This window comes from Macrobrachium nipponense, chromosome 47, assembly GCF_015104395.2.
Source record: "Macrobrachium nipponense isolate FS-2020 chromosome 47, ASM1510439v2, whole genome shotgun sequence".
Lineage (NCBI taxonomy): Eukaryota > Metazoa > Arthropoda > Malacostraca > Decapoda > Palaemonidae > Macrobrachium > Macrobrachium nipponense.
The window spans coordinates 18,454,251-18,475,417 of record NC_087222.1 but is presented as its reverse complement, the minus strand read 5'-3'; the positions used below and the strand labels follow the sequence as shown (position 1 = coordinate 18,475,417).

At 39.3% G+C, this 21,167-nt stretch overlaps 1 protein-coding gene and 1 long non-coding RNA gene across 4 annotated transcripts in view; one reads left to right on the top strand and one right to left on the bottom strand.

Moving 5' to 3' along the window:
- The window catches only part of LOC135204745 (zinc finger protein 300-like), a 362,981-nt gene that overhangs the window by 271,500 nt on the left and 70,314 nt on the right, over positions 1–21,167 (top strand). The window lies entirely within an intron of this gene.
- The window catches only part of LOC135204746 (uncharacterized), a 43,801-nt gene continuing 25,474 nt past the window's right edge, over positions 2,841–21,167 (bottom strand). The window contains exons 2-3 of the long non-coding RNA XR_010312323.1: positions 19,779–19,898; positions 2,841–2,954 (exon numbers count right to left, since the gene is read on the bottom strand). This is a non-coding gene — a long non-coding RNA (uncharacterized LOC135204746). The remainder of the gene's footprint in view (positions 2,955–19,778; positions 19,899–21,167) is intronic.

Here is a 21,167-nt window from a genome sequence, read left to right as displayed (position 1 = left end):
TGTTTTCTTCTATTCCCAAGTACTTATATGCAGACTCCTCCGCCAGGTCTTCAACAAATATGCCTTCCTCTACCTTTATACCTTCTGATATTACTCTCTTCCCTCTCTTTATTTTACTCTTGGCACACTTGTCCAACCCAGATTCTATGCAGGTGTCATTTGAGAATTGGTGGACTGTCCTAACTTATTCTTCCAATTTTTCATCTGAATCTGCAAACAACTTCAGGTCATCCATGAAGAGCAGGTGGTTCACTCTTTCATTCTCTTTTCTGCTTCTGCTTTTGCTTAGGTCATAGCCAGTGTTAATGTTGTTCAAGATTTTACTAAGCGGATCTATGGTCAAGAAAAGGAGAAGGGGTGAGAGGCTGTCACCCTGGAATATTCCTCTTTGGATCTTTATGTATGGAATTACTATCTGGCCCTCAGTGTTTTAGACAGAGAGTGGTCTTCCACTTACTCATCTCTGCTGCCAAGAAAGATCTTATTTCCTCATTGATGTTGTATAATTCCATACATATGAATATCCAGGTGCACAGCACGGTGTTAAATGCCTTCTTGTAATCTATCCAAGCCATATTAAGATTCCTTTGTCTTTTCTTCTTACAATCTTCTAATATTGTTTGTTTATTAGCAGTTGATCTTTAGTACCTAGTTTGTTTCTTGTGCATCCCTTTTGTTCTTTTTCCATATATTTGCCTTGATCTAGGTGTTCATAGATCTTGTCTGCTATGACTCCTGTGACCCATTTGTAGGTTGTTGATAGACAGCAAATGGGCCTATATTTGTTAGGGAGCTCAGTCTCTGAGCTCTTAGGGAGAATGAATGAATGAACGGTTGGAAGTCCTGACATCGAAGGTCATTGCTCTGATATCAATTATTATAAATAAAGAATAAAAGTATATTTCAATAAAACCATAAAGGCAAATATGTCATTGTAAAAGGTAAATAGCTTTCGGAAGACCTCCTTCTGAAATAATCTAAAAATGCCACTTGCATTGTACGACACATCATGTCCAAGAATCTTGGCAAGGATGAACCTGCCATCCTCACCTCGAGCCTCAAACAGATATCTATTTCTTTCCATGCTATAAGTGGTGCTTCCTGTTGTGAGCCACTGGTGATTCTTCTCCTTTTACTATTCTTGAAAAGGCTTGCATATAAGTGTGGTGTAGTGCTGTGATCTTTTTTTAGCCAGAATTTTGAGATCTTGTCTATTCCTGTGTCTTGAAACTATTAAATGTTTATAGTTTTGTTACTTTTTCGATGGTGAACCTTATTTGAGGCATTTGCTATTTCTGGTTTTTTCTTCTGCCTAACGGTGTCAATCCATGAATTCTCTTGGTGTTTGTCTAGGGCACAATCTTTGGATTTTCATCAAAACTGCCTACTCATATTTTTTTTACTTTTATTTTTCTGTTGTTTGTTTCCTATTTGTGAAGCTAGGCCTTTATATTGGTTTGGTGTTCTGCCAGTTTCCACTCACTTGTTCATCCTATTTTGTATTTTTTCTTTATTTTCCTAATTTTCTTGAGCAGATTTTGTGAGTGATTTTGATCTCTCATATAGTTGGTCATTTGAGAGATCTCTGCCCTTAACTGGTTTATTTTATCATGTTGTTTCTTTTTCCTCTCTAGTATGCAATCTCATATGAAGTGTAAGACTTGGTTTGTGGGAAAATGTTTTATCACATTCCTTGCACATATATGGCTTCTCTCCTGTATGCAATCTCATGTGAAGTGTAAGACTTGATTTGTGGAAAATGCTTTCCCACATTCCTTGCATATGAATGGCTTTTCTCCGGTATGGATTCTCATATGACTTGTAAGATGTAGTTTCTGGTAAAATGCTTCCCACATCGTTGCACATATATGGCTTCTCTCTGGTATGCAATCTCATATGAAGTGTAAGACTTAGTTTCACGGAAAATGCTTTAACACATTCGTTGCACATGAATGGCTTTTCTCCGGTATGGCTTCTCATATGTCTGTAAGTTTTGATTTATGGGAAAATGCTTTATCACATTCCTTGCATCTGAATGGTTTCTCTCCAGTGTGCATCTCATATGACTTGTAAGATGTGGTTTCCGGTAAAATGATTTCCCACATTCTTTGCACTTGAATGGCTTCTCTCCGGTATGGATTCTCATATGAACTATAAGATGTATTTTCTGGGAATATGCTTTCCCACAGTCATTGCATATGGAATTTTCTCTCTGGTAGGATTTGTGATATTATTTGTTGTGATATCATTTGTAAGATTAATTTTCTTGTAAAATGTTTTCTCACAGTCAGTGGATATGAAAGCCTTCTCTCCATTGTGATATTTCTTCTTTCTTGTTTATTTCCTTTTTACAAGTTTGTGGATGTTTTCATTCACTGTTGAATTCATTTCATATGAATATTCATCATCTTCATTAGACTCACAGAATTCCTCTGGCTCTATTTTGATGTCCATCAATGGATCCAGAGACAAAAAGTCTCCATCACTGGTTCCACTAAAGGCAGCCAAGTTGCTGTTTTCTTGATTTATGGAAGGTAGTGATAATGCACCTTCAGTTTCACTTTTCAAAGGAAATTCTAAAGAATGTCCTGGATTCATTTTAGCCTTATGTCCTGTCCTGCTCTGTAATGACAATGTGTTCAATTCACAACTCCAACATAAAATTGTTTATAAATAATTACCGAATAAATATGTTAAAAATTAAGTACAATATCTTGAAGGACTACAACCAGATGTCACTGCTGATGGTATGAATCTTAATATTCAAAACAAACAAATTTTTTACTTGTTTTACAATTTGTTAAATACGCATACAATAATTCACTGTTGTCTCATACACTTTTAAGAGTTGCTATTGGTATAGTTCCACGTAGTACCATTAAACAACATGCATTTCCCAAATCCTGATGCTAATCAAAACTGACGAAGGAAGGAAGGTTCTTCTGAGGGAGAATCTGAAATCAAAGAATGCAACACAGAGTTAGGAAATATAATGCCAAAACTGAAGCAGCAAATTAATAAATAAAATTCAATTCAGGTTCCCATAAAGGTCTCAGGCCGATTAACAAAGCGTGCATTTGATAGTTCTATCCAAACATGAATACAATCCTACCAAACGTTGTCCAGACACAGCATCAAAACATTCCTGAGGCAACAATGCAACAATAGATTAACAGTTAATATTGACACCCACCACCTCACATCTGTAAACCTTCTTAGATTGACATTACAATACAAATTACTTATGAACTATACTTATTAACAAATCAAAGGCCAAAAATAGACAAATTGCAAGAGACCAGCAATAAGAGTTTTGTGGGGTAACAGCAGGAAGGGTACAGTACAGCAAATGCTTAATTATATGTGATCCAGCTATACATAACACCATATTATCCACAGATGCAGTAGATAATAAGAAGAAAAAATAGTAAGGGTGAATTGAGTAGTAATTTGAAGAGATGAAAATTTTCAAATTAGTTTCACTGATTGTTATTGTGGATACAATACATGAGCAGCTATTGTGACCAGCAACACTGGAAGGTATGTGCTGCTACATTTCTTCAAATATGATATTTTTTTCCAGAGTTATACGAACCAGAGCTTTTTATGAAGGAGTATCTTTCAGTGAATGTTGGAAATGGGTTAACTGGTGGTTATGTTAAGTATATCTTAGTTTTACCAGACTACTGAGCTGATTAACAGCTCTCCTAGGGCTGGCCCAAAGGATTAGATATTTTTATGTAACTAGGAACCAATTGGCTACCTAGCAACGGAACCTACAGCTTATTGTGGGATCCGAACCACATTAAATCAAGAAATGAATTTCCATCACCAGAAATAAATTCCTCTGGTTCCGCGTTGGCCGAGCCGAGAATCGAACTTCGGACCACCAGATTAGTAGCCGAACTGGTGATTAAGAAGAGTGAGTAAAGTTAATGAACAAAGAGGGGTGGCTGCGATGGGAGATATGATATAAGGTTTATGTTTGTATACTTATGAAAATTTCATATTACAGCATTTCCTCAATTAGTGTATCTGCATATGCATGGCTTGCGACTTGGCAACATATTCTCATTTAACTCCAGCTCTATCAAAATCTACATGAATGTATATACATAAATAAAAATGAATACAATAAAAAGCCCTTTTGGTTTTCAATGCTGCAAAGGTGGAATGACTACAAATCTTCTTGGGGGTGGAGAAACTACCTTCCTTTTATTAGGCTGTGGAAGCCTTCGAAGAGGGAGGTGAGGAGTGAGATGACAAAGACGATGACAAGGGGCCGCACTGATCAAGAGCAGACAGTTCGTTCAGTAGAGCTGAGCACTCAGCTCGGCAGGCTGGCTGGCCAAGCCGAGTCAAGTGAGCTGAGCAGATCACCACTACATAATTATGAGTGGTAATCATCAACAAAGATCTATAATTTCTTCCTAATCAACAGTTTTCCTTTGAGGCCGAAGCTCCAAGAAGAAGAATAAAGAGGGATTCTGTGTCTGCTGTCCCATGTGTTTGGACCCTAAGGTCCAAGACATTATCAAGCTTTGGATAATTCCAACCCAGACTGAGGAGTGAACTCATCTGTACTGGTAAAGGCTCGTATCGCTATCCAAGCACTCGTAAGACTTCCCATGCTTGGCGAGAAAACCCGACTTTTGCAAGTCAATAAGTGGGCCTTGTCTTGCCCTGGTGCTCGGCAACATGATGAAGCCAAGCACTCAGCGTGTGCCAGCGAAAGAAAGCGATCCAGGTGCTTGGTAAGACTCCCGTTTACTATTATTATTATTGGGAATAGCGTTGCCCAAGTGTTTGGAAAATACAGAAAACCAAATCACTCTGAGAATGGTAGAAATTCCAAGGAATTTAATCCCTTAGTGAGATTCCCAATTTTTTCAATAACAATTATCAGGGGTGTCCATCTCATCCAAGTGTTTGGATATCACAGAAAACCATAACAATCTAAGAATTCCAGAAATTCCAAGGAATTCGAGCATTCAGCGAGATTCCTGGCTATTGTAATAACAATAATTGGGAATTCTGGTCTCGCCCAAGTATTTGCAGATCACAGAAGAACAAAACATTTGGATAGTGCTGGAAAATCGAAAGAATTTAAGCGCTCAGCACTATGGAGGAGTTATTGAGTTCCATTTGACAACATCTGTGAGAGAGAGAGAGAGAGAGAGAGAGAGAGAGAGAGAGAGAGAGAGAGAGAGAGAGAGAGAGAGGGTGTAATTGCTGTATGGATAGTTAACAACTGGATTGGCTGTTGGTGAGTTCTTGGTTGTCTGCTGGTGTTGTTAGAGATCAGAGTTCTGTGTTTTGAGTGAGTCTTTGGTCAGTCTTTAGTCAGAAGCTGTGAGAGTCAATGATGTCGGCAACAGTCTCTTGAAGGAATTGAAAGTCAGTTGAGTTGTGATGTTGATTTGTTGTTTGCTTTGTTAAGTTTGGTGTTGTTTGCTTGGGAGTTGTTGTGCCTGTGCTGTTGAATTTGTTGTGCTTGTGAGTTTCTGTTGAGTTATATGTGAGTTGTTATAGTTGAGGGTTGCTGTTGTTGTTGGGGGCTGTTGTGGTTTCTTGGTGTGGTTGTGAGTTGTTGAGGGTTGTTGTTGGTGAGCTGTTGGGATTTCTTGGTGTTGTTGGTGGGTGTGTGTGTTGCCTTTTTGTGTTGTTGGATATTTTGTGTTGGTGATTGTTTGTGCAGTGGTCTTTTTTTGTGATTGTATTCCTTGGTTGTTGTTATGTTGTTGAGTTGTGGAGTTGTGGTCCTTGGGTGTTGCGTTGTTGGGTTGTGGTCCTTGGTTGTTGTTTTGTTGTTGGGTTGTAGGGTTGTAGTTCTTGGTTGTGGTCTTTGTTGTTGTTGGTATCTCCGTGACCTCAACCGGCAAACAGCACAGCATATAGCCCGGAATATCTGGAGTTAAGTAAGTACATGTGTTTGTGTTTTTTTTTTGTTTTTTTGTTCGGTGTGCAGGCATAGGTCAATTGTCCTGCGTGTATTCTGTAGTGTAAAGAGGAAAGTGTGACTGAAGGTGAGTTTGGTAGCTGGATTGATTAAGTTTATGGTGTGGGGGGCGGGGGGGGAAGGGGGGGGGGGGGATTTGCCGCTTGTGTTTTAAGCTTCTGATCCAGCCACAACATGAGCCCCAAATTTCGTCAAACAATCATCGGGGAGGGGCCCCTCCTAAACTCATGTAGAAATTGAGGAGGAACAGGAATAAAAACCAGTCATATATGGGAGCATTTAAGACTTGATTGCGAGTACAGTTCAACAGAATATACACTCGAAGCTCCTAAAATGCCAGAACCCATTGAGGACAATAAATTTAAATCTGTCCAAATGAGTGAAAAAGCCAGGGAGAACATAGTCTCCAGGTGCTCAGATCCTAAGAATCTAAACACCAGATGTCATGACAGTGAGAAGATTCTGCGTCAGTGACAGAAGATCCTTCCAGCATGATGTGGACGTATATCAGATGGGACCCTAAGATCCTTCCAGGAATGTAGTCCTCCAATGCTGATGCTGAATCCTCCAGACAGCACTCTGCAGGATCCCTCCTATTCACTTTGCCCCTCCTGGTGTAACCATAGGAAGTAGAGGGAATAAGTGAGGAGGAATGAACGGTCTCGGTCTCTTTGCTAGCAAAACTAGCCAGAGAAGTGAATCGCAGGCTGCCATCAAACTGCATTGATGGCAGCGACGTGAGTCTAGGAGAGCGTTCTTGCCTAGGAAAAACGATTTCCTAAGGATACTTTAAAAACTCTCGAATGGTCAGAGAAACGTTTGCCACCATTGAGACTGGTCGCCATGGCCTGGGTGGAGTGACTGGCGTAGGCCAATACCATCCTCCTACATGTTCAGTCCCATTAAGGCTGAAACCTCTCAAGAGGACTGAATGGGGAGAACTCCCTACTGGGTCAACCTGCCATGACTGTCACGTCAAAACCATGTGGTAACCGAGTGGATTCACCACGAGAGTGATCACAGGCAAGGCATGGGTCACCTGAACGACTAATTCCTTTCTTCCACTCAGTGTCTGAGTCGTGACAGTGAGCGAACTCTGTGTCATTGACTCTAGATGCACACGAATCCGTAGATTTGCATGCACTCAGGGAATCTCATGAATGAGTGCCCAGGCATGGATCTAGTCTTAAGGGCAGAACTTCTAGCAACAGAAGTGTGAACTGAAGTTTGCACTTCTACAGCTCCCGACATGCCAGACCCTAGGGACAGCGTGACAGTTCCTGTTCCAGAAGGAACAGGCGAGCCAATGGACGACAGAGGAGGCAGACCCTCAGAAGTCCCTAACAAAACTTCTTAGAGGGGGAGACTACCTTCTTCTTCGGCAGGGAGCCTTAAAGGTCGAAGGAGTGGAGGTTGAAGAAAATACGATGATTAAAAATAGGAAGATGACTACACTTGACGAGCTCTCTTCCTCCTCGACTTTTCCAAATTTTGCAAAACTACTTCTACAGGATGGGGCACATTTACCAGCAGAAGTAGATTTAATAATCACAGGGTAGTTGCAAAGCATGTCCAGTGATGAAACTTCAGGATAAAAGTAGCAAATGAATACAATTTCCAGCAGAGGAACAGTACACACACTTGAGGACCAGTATCACAGCATGCTACGAGTTATAAGTACAAGTCCGAGGTTAGGAGAGCCAACACAAAGAGATATCCTAGCATCTACTGCTTTAATCAACTATCACCTCTGTTAGCCTGTAAAATAAAGAAAATATGATTACAAAAAGAAGGAAACTCCTCCGCCTCTGAAATGAGAGGAGATCCCTCAAACACCAACACCACAAGGCCCCCTCTCTCTTCGTCCAATAAACTGATGAAAGAGAAGAGGAAATACCGGAAGGAAAACAAAGGACACGCCTCAGATGTTCCTCTTGGTAATTTCCAAAGTGTAAGGGCAAATTTCAAATGAATACTGTCTCGCCTAACATTAAAGTGCAAAAATATGAAATATGTAATAAGGGTGTATTTAGAGGTGATAGTTGATTAATGCAGTAGATGGTTGGATATCTCTTTGTGTTGGCTCTCCTAACCTCGGATTTGTACCATTAACTCATAACATGCTATGATATTGGTCCTCGAGTGTGTGTACTGTTCCTCTGCTGGAAATCATGTTCATTTGCTGCTTTTATCCTGGAGTTTCATCATTGGACAATGCCTTTTTCATTTATTATTAAAAATAATAAATGAAAAATCCCAACCTCGGACAATGCTTTGCAACTGCCCTATAATTATTAAATCTACTTCTGCTGGTAAATGTTTAGCAAAGCAAACAAAGTGAAGCAAACAAACGGCAAGCAGGGACGAGGGCAGTATGCAGCACATCCACAGCTGAAGGTAAAGTGACACTCTACTGACCCGGTTGTTCAGTAGTTAACTGCCGAACCACCTTGTTAAAAGTTTAATGGCTTTGCTGAAGGCAATTCCTATGATAAAGGCCGAGGGTTTGTGTATTGTGTAGGAACAACAGATTATCTGTAGTTTGTGGTATGTTAACATTTAAAACAAAAGCTCAAAGTAACAAGATGAAAGCTGCCAAAAATGTCAGTCAGTGCATCGTGAATAACTCACACCCTGGGTCTTCAACAATGCAATTGTGTCATTAAGTGACTCAAGATTCAATATAGGGACACTCTCTTATTGTAATTACTTCACTTTTATATCACTCACCTAGAGTATGTTATTGAGGAAAGTTAACTCGATACATAGAAAACATGTTCCTTCACAGATTACCAGTGATCATTTATAGCAAAAAAGGTTATCTGTGGCAAAGAGAAGTGATTTTCATTAAAACATAGAAGTTTACTATACACAATACAGTAGGAAAAATTTATTTTTCGGCAATGACCTGTGTCACCCAGTGAAATGGTTCCTTAGCACTCATTTCTAAGGTATATTGGCAGACTCAGTATATGGCGATCTGGTTCTATGGTGCTCATCTAGCGCCATAAATCAGTGATTTATGGTGCCATAATGGACGAAGTTTTCGGTTATCAGATGCTGACTTCACAGTGAATGGAGGTGGGATCAAGGACATATTCTACTCCAAAGCATTAAGTCTTGTAATTTGAAATAGAAAAGTTGTTGCTAGCATTGAAAAAACAAAGCTTGTCATTCCTATTAGAGAGCTATGCAGATGAATAGCTACTGCCTCTGGTTGGTGGTCATCTTAACTCATAGTGGAGTGGTGGTAGTGCCAAGGGTCACCTCCTACTTAAGGGGAATGCTCCCATGGTTAGCAAAGTATGAGGTAGGTGCCCACCCATTGGCCCCGGGTGCAGCACTGAATAAAAACCACCAGGAAACACTGACACCTACACTGAAATAAAGTCATGACCCATCCACTGAGACTGATGGGTGCTCCAGGTACACTGTACACCCTGGCCTCTTTCAAACTCAACACCTTACTGAAATGGAGAAGCAATAACAGGAGAACATCCAATGCCTCCTTCCGCAATGCCATGCCAGGCCACTAAAAATGGTCTCAAGGTATTGAAAATTTCGACATTTTGTAAACTTATATAAAAACTATGATAAGAAGCGAAGATCGTTTATGCCTCCCATAGTCCGATAGCAGAATGGGCATAAATAACAAAAAACCTCTGAAAACTAAGGAGGAAGAGGCTCTTCTCATATAATTATCTTTGCTTCAAAGTAGGCCAAAAACACGCCACAACACTGAGTGTGTCTCAGACATGAAGCCCATATAAAATGGAAGACAACACATTTATATAGAGGAAAAGATAACTTCCTAGGTTATGGATGGTCCTCTGATTCCTGTTGTAATGAAGGCTGGAAGTCTTTAGCTGTGTCAACAAACAGGGATGTACTGCTTGATGAATCACTTCTTGTCACTGCGAGGGTTGGTTCAGAGAGGAACTCTTCTCTTTACCCTGGAAGCAGAGCTATCAGGGCAGGCAAAGATTTTAGCATTCACTCCAATTCGGGTTTTAAACATTTTATGAATTAGAAAAAATATATAGAAGACAAAAAACTACTGTGTTTGTCTGAAAAAACATTCTGAATCATTGCAGTGGCCTATATGCCAATTGCGACAAAGCAGAAGACTTAGGGACTTATTGTCAGAGACATTCAGCCAAATTGCGTTTGTCTAATGTCAGGCCCCCATTCGCCCCTTGCTAGGGAAAGAATATAGAAAGGCTACTCTATCATATAGAGGCAGTCCCCAGTTATCAGCAGGGGTTCCGTTCTCAGCAGGGTGTTGATAAACGAAAACCGCTATTAACTGCAACACGGCAATTTATGCCACTTATGGTGCCGAGTTTCAGTTAATGGCGCTGATAACTGGTTAATGGTACCTCTTAGGTATGCTGTGGCGCTGTTAACCAAAACTCGGCCCGTTATAGCGCTATAAATTGCCAATTTTATTGTGATAAACAAGCGCCATAAAACTGGATTGCCATTAACAGACTCCGCCGATAACTGGGGACTGCCTACAATCTTACCTGACAGGACTTCAGTTCCAGCTTGTGATGGACATGACTCTCTTCACGAAGGAAAAGAGAGGAATGAAAAGAGGAAAGAAGAGAGACAGTCACCCTCACATTCACACTTTCATTCATACCGATCACAAAAGGTGAGATACAACCTTGTCCTTTTAAAGGAGCTGGGTAAACTACAAAACTTGTTGACCAGCCACCACGGGTCCCAAGGAAAAAGTGTCCTAGGATTTATGGGCTATATCCTGAAGGTAGAAAGTAGTGAAAATGGTCTGATTAGACCCAACCCCTCTTTTCAGTACCTGAGTAACTAACAGGTGGTTGCAAAATGCAATGGAGGGGCCAATATCACTAACTTTGTGAACACTCAGGTGAAAGGTACTGGTGCCGTTCTTTCCTATGGAGGAGTAGGGGAGAGTGGTGATGATTCGGACAGTGGGATAGTCCGGACAGTACTATTCCTGGAAAGTGTAAGGGGTCCTAAGCTCCAAAAAAGCATGTGAAATAGCGAGAGTTTGTTTACTATTGACACATGGACTTTGGTTTAGAGATGGCATATACTTTAGTATAGAGGGTAAATTTTGTGGTTTTTCTCATTTCCTATGTAATTTTTGACGCTTGAATCATTAGGCGTGGTGTTGTGAATATAATAAGGAAGTTGATGATCAGTTTGGGTGTGAATCTGTATGACAAAGATGTAGCTGTTACCCACCTGTAATCTCAAAGGACATAGGGCTGAGAGTGTCATCAAATGGTTATGATCTGTGAGGGATAGTTTGGACGGTCTAGGGTAGGGATGATTCGGACATGTCTGAATCATCCCTCCTAGCGAATGCTTCAAGAGTTTCGAGAAAAGGGTGGTTCAGGTAGAACATGATTATGTGAAGAAAGATAGAAACGGTTGACCAGGAGGGTTTTCATCACCTACAAGCACAACAACCTGCACCATCATCACAACAGCAGTTTTCTCCTGAGAATATTCGACCATTTCCAAAAGCAGGAGAGAGAGAGAGGAAGGAGACAGTTAAAAGCAGAAAGCAGGGAAGATGCATGATTGCAATGGACACTCCAAAAAAGCTTGAATGTAAACAGGAAGAACAGAAGTGAAAGCCAAAAATTCCAGCCAAGAAGGAAATAAAGTTAGGAAATGATACCTTAAGAACATCAAAAAGCAAGAAAAAATACTAAAAAGTTTAACACAGAGGACCAAACCAGTGATGAAGAGTTTCATCATCGTCTTGAAGATCTCTTGACAGCTGAGCTAAACAATAATTGTTTTGACAACTTGGAAGAGGAGATCAGAGACAGAGAATTTGGTTTTCATTGATAAATTTCTCGAGTAGTGAGACTTTGTTCTTGTTGGAATAGATCCAGTAAAATGCAGCTAAGTCTATTATGTAGGTAAATTAACCAGCAATTTAGATGCGTATGATGAATTTCAGATTTCTTATTTAAGAAAATCATTTGCTACTAATAGTTTTACACTTCCATAAATTGAGGATAAAGCAATTGTTGGTAAAGAGGCAGTAATTGGAATGCTTCCAATTTCAGTTCAGCAAAGAAAACAAGGGTATTTCAAAGTTCATTAGGCCAACATTAAATAAAATTTAGGCACAACAAATTTCATGTATTTGAGTTACATTTTGTGTTTGGTGTTTACTCATGGAGAGAATAAATACAAGCATATTTCGGTTATTTAATCATTGGCAGGCGAGGATATTTCAGTTAAATTTTTTTTTTTTGACGGATACAATATTCTTTAAGCCAACTTTAATATTTATTCTCAGCAAACATCGTGGATTTCAGTTACATTTTCTCTCTGCCAATCACTAAGGGAGAGAATAATCTTTTAAGTTGATTTTGAGTATTTCAGTTAAACATTTCGTATGGTATTTGTTTCAGGATACTTTATCCTCTGCTTGGGAATGAGATCTGACTTCTCGAAATTTATCATAATCCCCAGATCATGTCAAACCTCTTGAAGGTTATCCCTGTCCTTATAGCAACTGCAAGCGGTAGCTTGCCAGGACTAGCCAATCATTGAGATACCTCAGCAGATGTATCCCTACCGAATGGGCTCAAGCTGAAACAAGGGTAAACACTCTCGTGAACACCTGAGTGGTAGTTGAGAGCAAGAAGAGTAGTGCCCTGAATTGGAACAGTGTCCCATCGAGGATAAAGCGAAGGTACCTTCTGGAGGATTGATGAATGGGTATTTGAAAATATACATTCTTCAGATCCACTGAAAGCATGAAGTCGTTCTCCCTGACCTAAGTGAGCACAGAGTGTGCCGTTTTCATCATGAACTGAGTCTGGAAAATGAATTGGTTCAAAGGAAAGCGATCAATCACCAGCCTCCAGCCTCCCCGAGGCCTTCTCTATTAAGAAGAGCCAACTGTAGAAACCCAGGGACAGATCTCGCCCGATTTCCACAGCTCCTTTGCTCTGCATGCCATGCACCTCTTCCTTCAGTGCCAGATCCTTGGCCGAACCAGCGATGTAGATTTGAAGATGGACTGGAGAGTTGATGAGACATGCCCTTGACTAGAAGGGAAGTAGATATTCCTCCTGAAGGACATCTACTACCCAGGTCTCTGCTCCATATTGCTACCAAGTTGCCCAATGGCTCGATAGGCAACCCCAACCCAAGACAGCTTGATGGCAACGCTGCCCCCTAGTGTTTCCCCTTCTTCTTCTTTCCCTTACATCCCTTCACATGGGAAAGAAGGGTTAAAAGGAGCACGGCTGTGCTCTTTTCGAGGAGAAAGAAGGAGTTGGGTACTTCCTGGCACTCCCTTGGAAGGAAGACTTTTTAGGGTCGAAACAAGAGCTATCTTGACTCATTGGTTTAGCCGCAGTTGTACGTGAAGTCCCAGAGGTTTTCGCAACTGCCTGGTGGATGAGATGGTCACTGTCTTCAGCTCTCCGTTTCTCCAGCGCAGCACCTACCAACTCTCTAGGGTAGACCCCCAGTAATGGTCTGATCCTAAGAACCAAAGCCGATTCTGAACCAAGAGACCTGGTGACGCGATTCAGGACTGCATCCCTATTCCTCAACACCAAGTTTGCCCATAGGTTAAAATGGACGTTAGTAACGGTGATGATCTATTGACTGGATTATGAAATGAAAACCAATTTTTGAATGTAGTCATATCAGTCACATTGTGGCTTTATCGAGTGTACTGCAGACCAAAATTTATCAGATCTTCTCAGTGTGAAGTATCCCAGTGTGGTAAACTTTTCAAACTCCTCCTGGATCATTTGTGTTGAAGATAGACTTGAGCAGACTTTGCATAATTCAGGTGGTCAGCTGCATGTAAATAAGGTAACAAATTTTACATTGTAAATATGATCCCAATCACCATAACGTTCTGCATAAATAAACAACTTGACAATTCCACCAAGCTTCATACATCACACCCACAACTTTTCTGTTCTACCAGATGATTGAAGTGCCTCAAGCTTTCTATGACACAATATCTCCAAAAGCAACAGAGTTCAGCATTTCATCCAAACTTTCCGAGTTGTCAATCACAAATAAATAGCAATCTTTTAATTAAGTTTTTCGACATTCATTAATACTGACTGACTCTAAAAGCAGTATCCCTAAAGTTTGCTGGGTCAAGAAATGTGCATGTAGACTTTGGGGGCATATATGTCCATTCATCATGTGAAACACTACTCTTAACATAAATTGTTTCCCATGGGTTTTCAAAAGGGTGCACCTTGCCATTATGGTTCCAATAGCTCCAAGATGGATAGTTAATTGTGAAAGTGGGTTACTGGGATCAGCAGCAAGAATCATTTCACATCCTTTAGCATACACAGTGGCTGGTCAAAGGTAACCATTGTTGTGGACTGACCACTCTTCTCTCCTTCCTCTGCTGCAAGAAGGCAAGTGTCATTGTACATAGATGGATTACTGGGGTTTCAGTTGACGAATGGCAGAGGAAAGATAGCTAAAGTTTTGTATGATCATGTTTTGCTGTATGTTCTGTCCATTAAACCTTCCCAATTTGGATAAGAGGGATCTTGAAGCCAAAAGTTGTACAACCATAAAATGTCAAGTCGATTAGCAGATCGAATGTCCTTTGGTCCTTTGGTCTGTGCACTAGCATTTCGATATCTTCAGCTTTTATCAGAGAATAACCACGGACTTCGGGTCGTTGGTATGTTTTGACCTTGAATAGTCCATGTGGGCCAAATGATGTGGCATAATTTAACCTTTCTGTCCAAGGAACTTGTGTCTGAGCTGATTTATTAACATTGTTTTTGTAAAAAGAGAGTACAACTTCGAATTTCACCTCTGTAACCTGGCGTATCACACTTCATTCCTCCCATTGAATGGAACATGTTATGACCATCTAAAATTGCCACATTGTAATCAGCATTGTCCCACATGGATATAGGATTGTGGACTGACTACTGTAGAAGTGTTTAATGCTACCGATGCCTCATCATTCAAGACTTCTCTATATGGTGAACAAAAATCGTAGATTAGTTAGTATATCTATTAGTACTCATGATCCATACTTTCTGTATGGATGAACACTTAACCCTATCTGAATTGGGGAGAAAAGTGACTTTGGTCGGACTGCCACAATTATATATAGTGTTGAAGCTGACAGACTCCCTCTGAATGTTACTGTCATCTTCCTTACGTTTCAAGATCCGATCTATCAATAACCTAAGAGACTCTGGAACAAGCTCACTACTTCCTGATATGACTCGCTCTGTGGAGGGAAACAAATGACACTCATGAGGTTGCGAACAAATATCATTTCGAATAATCTCAGCGACTGTTGAAATCATTAGTTGAACCTCGTCAGCAGGACCGCTTTTCCTCTGAGAGAATGTCCTTTACGCAGTGACTGAAACAGACAACTCCATTCTTTCCACTGATATCAGTTATAGTTTCCTGATGACCACAATGTTCTTCGAGTTTCCTTTCAAGGTGTTTCTTACTATATACTATAGTACTAGTTCCTTCAAAATTGTTCACAACGGACATCAATTCATCCAGACAGTACTAATAGTCATCATTCTGCTCTAAATGTTCACACAGTGTCAAGAAGTATCTTGATTTATCATCATCTGGCCTTCGGACTTGTTGTTCATTAGTTCCTGGTTTGGAACTTTTAGGTTTAAAAAAAATATCTGTAATGTGTACGATGATATCAACGCTCTATCTACTGCAACAAGGTCAATAACATCGGCTAGCCAAAGTAGGATTTCCCTACCCCAATTATCATTTCGTAGTTCAGAATTACTTTTAATGGCATTGACTATTTCCAGCGTTTCTACTAAGCTGTACTCATGTGGATATGTCTTCCTAAATATCTTAATATTTGCAGAGATAGTTTTTGCCCAAAATCGGCATTGTGCCTTGATATCCAAATCCTCCTGAATTTTACGGTCCAAATGAAGTTCTCTTGAGGGGGCTTCTGCAGGGTGACGTGTATATTTTAGGGCTGTTGCCTCGTATAATAAGGCGCCCTATGAGGTAATGTTAGACTTGCGATAATCTTACGCTAAGTCGGTTGGTATTGCACTTCCATATTCATGGGAGTGTCTTGGGGTTTGTAGATCACTTACGAAGTCGGTATTATCTTCTTTGGTTATGACAACGATTTGTTAAACTCATGATGATTCGGTTATGAGGTGAGGTTCTAGTAGAAACCACGAAGTATAAAAATACATATATTCTTCTGAAATTACATGGTGAAGATCAGGTATGATTGTACAGGTCTTCTAATGACGATAGCTTGATTGCTTCTGCCAATGATGATGGCTAATTCTATTCTCTCTACATGATAAAGCTTAGGTAAAGAGGTACAGGCCTTCTAATGACTATGGCTAACTCTATTCTGTCCTGTCTACCATCTCGGTTACAAGTCATAAAGGAGCAGACAGTAGCTCGAACATACGAACATACAATCAGATGACATAGTTACATACGAACATACAATCAGATGACATAGTTACTAATCACGTAGGCCGCTTGAGCTATAGGTCACGGTGTTTGTCTCAAGCAGGAAGCTTGGACTAAAGTTTATAAACAATTGAATGACTACAGGTGACGGCATGTCAACTAAGCCTACATACTTTATGGTATACGTCATCTTAGCGGCTCTGATCTGATCACATTCCTGCAAGCAATCTGGTTGACCTCTTTAGTTTTAGTCTTTTATATATATGGACTAACATTCAATATTTTTATTATGTAAACACTTCTTACATATATAGTATAATGGAGGTCTTATGTCCCACATGTTCTTTTATACTGTCCCTTTATATTCAGCCCTTTTGTTACTTGCACAATTTAAACAACCCCAGCTTAAGTGTAACGGCAAAAAATCTTAACGAAATCGGATTCTACAAATTTTTAAACATGAGAACCAGTCAACTTACAACTGTCAACACAACTATTTAGACTTGATTAAATTAACACCGAGAAAAAAGTTAGAAATGCAATTTGACCGCCATTTTCTTTCAATAATTATTGGAAAAAGCGTCATGGGATTTTTTACGAATTTTGGGGTTTACTTCCTATTGGTAACTAACCTCCACATGTCCTGAGAATATCAGCTTACTGATCGAAATGTCTGGGTTCAACCCTAATTGTCCTGTGCTACACACTCAAAGAGAGAGAGAGAGAGAGAGAGAGAGAGAGAGAGAGAGAGAGAGAGAGAGAGAGAGAGAGAGAGAGAGAGAGCGGTTTTTTGTTGCTACCAAAAGACTTTCTCCTTCTACTTAGAGCCTATTCTGTGTGTGTGCCTGAATGTCTATGTGTTAGTGTGTATGCAAGTATGAGTGTGTATACATGTCTATATGCATGAGTGTGAGTGTGTATGTAAGTGTGTGTGTATTCATGTGTGTGTAAGTGTGTGTATGCATGTGTATAAGTGTGAGTGTGTATTATGTTTGTGTAAATGTGAGTGTATGCATATGTGTGGAACGCGTTTTGTGCGTATGCATGACAGAGAGAGAGGAGAGTTAAAATGCCACCTAATCTGACACATCTGATCAATGTCAACTGTAAAAATACATCACAAAGTGCCATGCCCAGCACAAGACCGGAAATTCAGGTGTCGGATGTCGGCCTAAAATACTAACCAGGTAATAAATGAACATTGTCTGTAGAGAAACTAACTACTACAGAAAACTAACTGACCACTGTAGTAGGCCCACATGAAGACTCACAAAGCGCTGTAGAAATGAAGTGTGTTCACTAGATATCTTATTCACGTGAACTTCATCTCCTTCCTAACAAAGAAGCAACTTTCACCCAGATTCCCTCATCATTCATCCACAATTAGAATCGCAATAAAATATCAAATAAATAAATTCGTTCCCATTCACCCAAAGCCTCCTCCTCACAGCTCTTCCCAGCCCCCCAAAGCCCCCATTCAGGGTCTAACCAAGGCCATGGACTGCAATGAGGCCCACTTGCCTCCAATGGAGCAAGTCAATTCTAAACGAGTAGCAAATAGAAGGGGAAAGGAAAATAAATAAGCTCTATTTTATCAGGAATCATTGTTCAGTACTACTGTCCGACATGCAAATTATTTATTTTTTACATTTTCATTCTAATAAATCAAGCATAAATATCATCTCCTATAATTCCTGTATAGTTAATCAATGCGAAACACATTTTTCAGACCTTTTTTAGGCCCTCTCTCCTTCACCTCTCTTTAACCGCAGAAAGACAGATAAAACTATTGAGTTTTGTAGTAAGATTCTACATCAGACTATTATTCTGAGTAGGACGCCTGCCTCCATCCATATGGAACCTTTAAATGGAGCTTTTTATAGAAACCAACTGTATATATAATTATTTAATAAGTTTCGTTTTTCAACTTGGTGAATAGGGTTAAATTGTATTATAGATATTTTGTGTTCATTTTTACATGTAAACATTTTTTAGTCTATTTTGGAATGTTACTTCTGTAATTGTTAATTTTATGTTAATTGTTAAGCAGTTCTTGAACAGACTGTTTATGCCGGTAGTTATCAGTGTTGGAACTACACTGTAACAGGTATGAGTTTCTGGAATAAACGTTTCTTTAGGATCAAGGTTTTTTATGACTGACAGAGTAGATCAGTAGAAGAAGTCTCCAGTGTTAAGAACACTTCTTTGGAAATTCGTTTTGCTTATATTGGATGTAACTTAGAGTAACACAGATGTAAGTTTATTTCTTTACTTAAATTTGTATATATTCTACTTTATGTATGTGATGTTTTGTAGTTATATTCAAACTATTGTCAATTCTTTGTTTATCATGGAATTTCTATCTCAGTTTTAGTAAGTTTGTATATTTTGTTGTTTTCAGTTTCTGAACCTCGTCACCTTGTACTAACCTAGCATGGTTACTCATCATTGGTTCTGTGGTCTTGGAGTACTGAACAACTAAAAGTCCTTACAGTAATGGTCAACCTAAGTTGTAGTCCTTAGTGTTACCTGAATTTAAAGCTTTAAGTAGGTTTAAAACTTTACTTTTGTGACATCAACTTGAACTTTATATCTAATTTTAATAAAGTAAGATCTGCTCGCCTCAAAGAGAAAGCTACACTGGCAGGGTTGATAGCTCAGTATGCTATGAGAGAAAAAAACAAAAGTGATGGAAGAGCAAGAGCTCAGACTTAAGCAAGAGAAGAGAAAAAAGAAAGCAATTAGAATTAGAAACAAAATTGCAATGTCTCAAGCAAGAGAAAGAGTTTATGCTGAAGCTAACAAAATCTTGGATATCATGACAAAAGATACTCCTTCCCAGTTGAATCCAAATATAGAGCCGATCCAACCACAACCTTTGGATACAAAAGCAGACTCTCCTCAGTTGAAAGCGAGCGTTCCCTGTAGTTCTACCCCTAAACCAAATCTTGATATGCAACCACAGTACCAATAAGAAATGCTCCTGAAGACCATAGCAGCACATGACTGCAGCAATGTTGCTTCCAAGCATAGAAGTACCAAAATTTAAAGGTAATCCTATGAGTTTGCCACTTTCATGATGGCAATTGATGCCAGAATTGCCCCAAATGCTTCGGATGATGCTGACAAACTGTACTACTTGGATCAGTAACTTGTCAAGAGTATGGTGATCCCTACAAGGTCTTAATGGCATATATTAAGAAACTTATTTCTTGGTCTGCATTGAAACATAAAAGATCCTCATGGCTTATATACATTTCCTTTATTCCTTATTAAATGCAGACATGCAATAACCAACCTGTCACACATGGAAGTACTAAATCATCTTCCTAACCTTCAAGCAGTTGTTAAAAAACTTCCTACATACCTTCGGAAGAAAAGAGAGGAGTTGATTTTGCAGATTTGGTTGAATTTGTTTATAGAAAGGCAAAGGCAGCAAACGACCCAACATTCAGCAAGTTTGCCCTTCAAAATAATTATTCAAAGCCTGACAAAATAATAATAATCATAATAATAATAATAATAATAATAATAAGTAATCATATAATAATTATTATATTAATAATAATAAATAATAATAATAATAATAATAATAATAATAATAATAAGAATAATAATAATAATAATAATAATAATGAATAATAATACTAATAATAATAATAATAATAATAATAATAGAGGTAATAATAATAATAATTAACAATAAAGAATATTAATAATTAATAATAACATAAAGAAAAATAGTAATTATAATACTGGTAATAACAGTAATGATATTGGTGAGAGAAAAAAGCATTGAGTTATAAACAGTTAGTGCACAGATTATGTGACTTAAATTTCAACTAGAGACTTTAGGTGGTTACAGTAGTCAGGTCCAGAGGGCTAAATACAAAAATTGAATGTAGAAAAACTTTGACTAGGTAGTATTCACAGTAATAATAATAAAGTAAAATATCAGCCATAAATATAATAATAATGACAGAATCTGCAGATGACATCTTGCCAATACAAAGATTAAGTCCTTTAGGGGACAAATGCCTCATTTTCCCATCTTTCCCACAATTTAGATCTTCTACTTGCTTCACTCCTTAGGATGCTTTGTATGAGCGAGTTGCTGCTGTTTCTCACTCGGGTTACCAGACTGGACATTGTTCGCCTTACAATGATTTTTAAATTTGTCAGGTTTTCTATGAACACCTGTGTAGCGGAGTGGTAGCGGGGAGCGTTTGTGAGGCGTCTCAAAATGTCATTGTGCACAACAGCGATACGTCTCATGGTCTCTCGGGTATAGTTCATCCAGAGGGAACACCCATAGATACTGTAGCAGTACGAGCAGAAGAGCAGCAGTTTCACGTCTCGGTGACAGAGAGCAAACTTCCTTGCAATCATGTTGCCAGTTGCACATAGTTTATGACGCCTCTGTTCTATGTCTGCCGTACCTTTAGGTCGTCCGTGATGATGGGACATAAATACAGAAATTCATGCACAAATTCCAGCCGATGGTTTCCGAGGAAAATTTGCTTCTGTAATATGCTTAAGCGATTTTGGGAGCAGCGGCATGCACTGGGTCTTGGTTTCGTTGTAAAGTATATCAAATTCCTCTGCGTATTGGCCGCAAGTGATGATGAGTCGTTGGAGACCTTGCACTGATGGGGAAATCAGAGCCTTATTGTCGGCGTAACAGAGGTTGTTTATAGTTGTTTCATTGACAGTGCATCCGATTGGGAGTGAGTTCACTTTGACATTCAAGGCATCT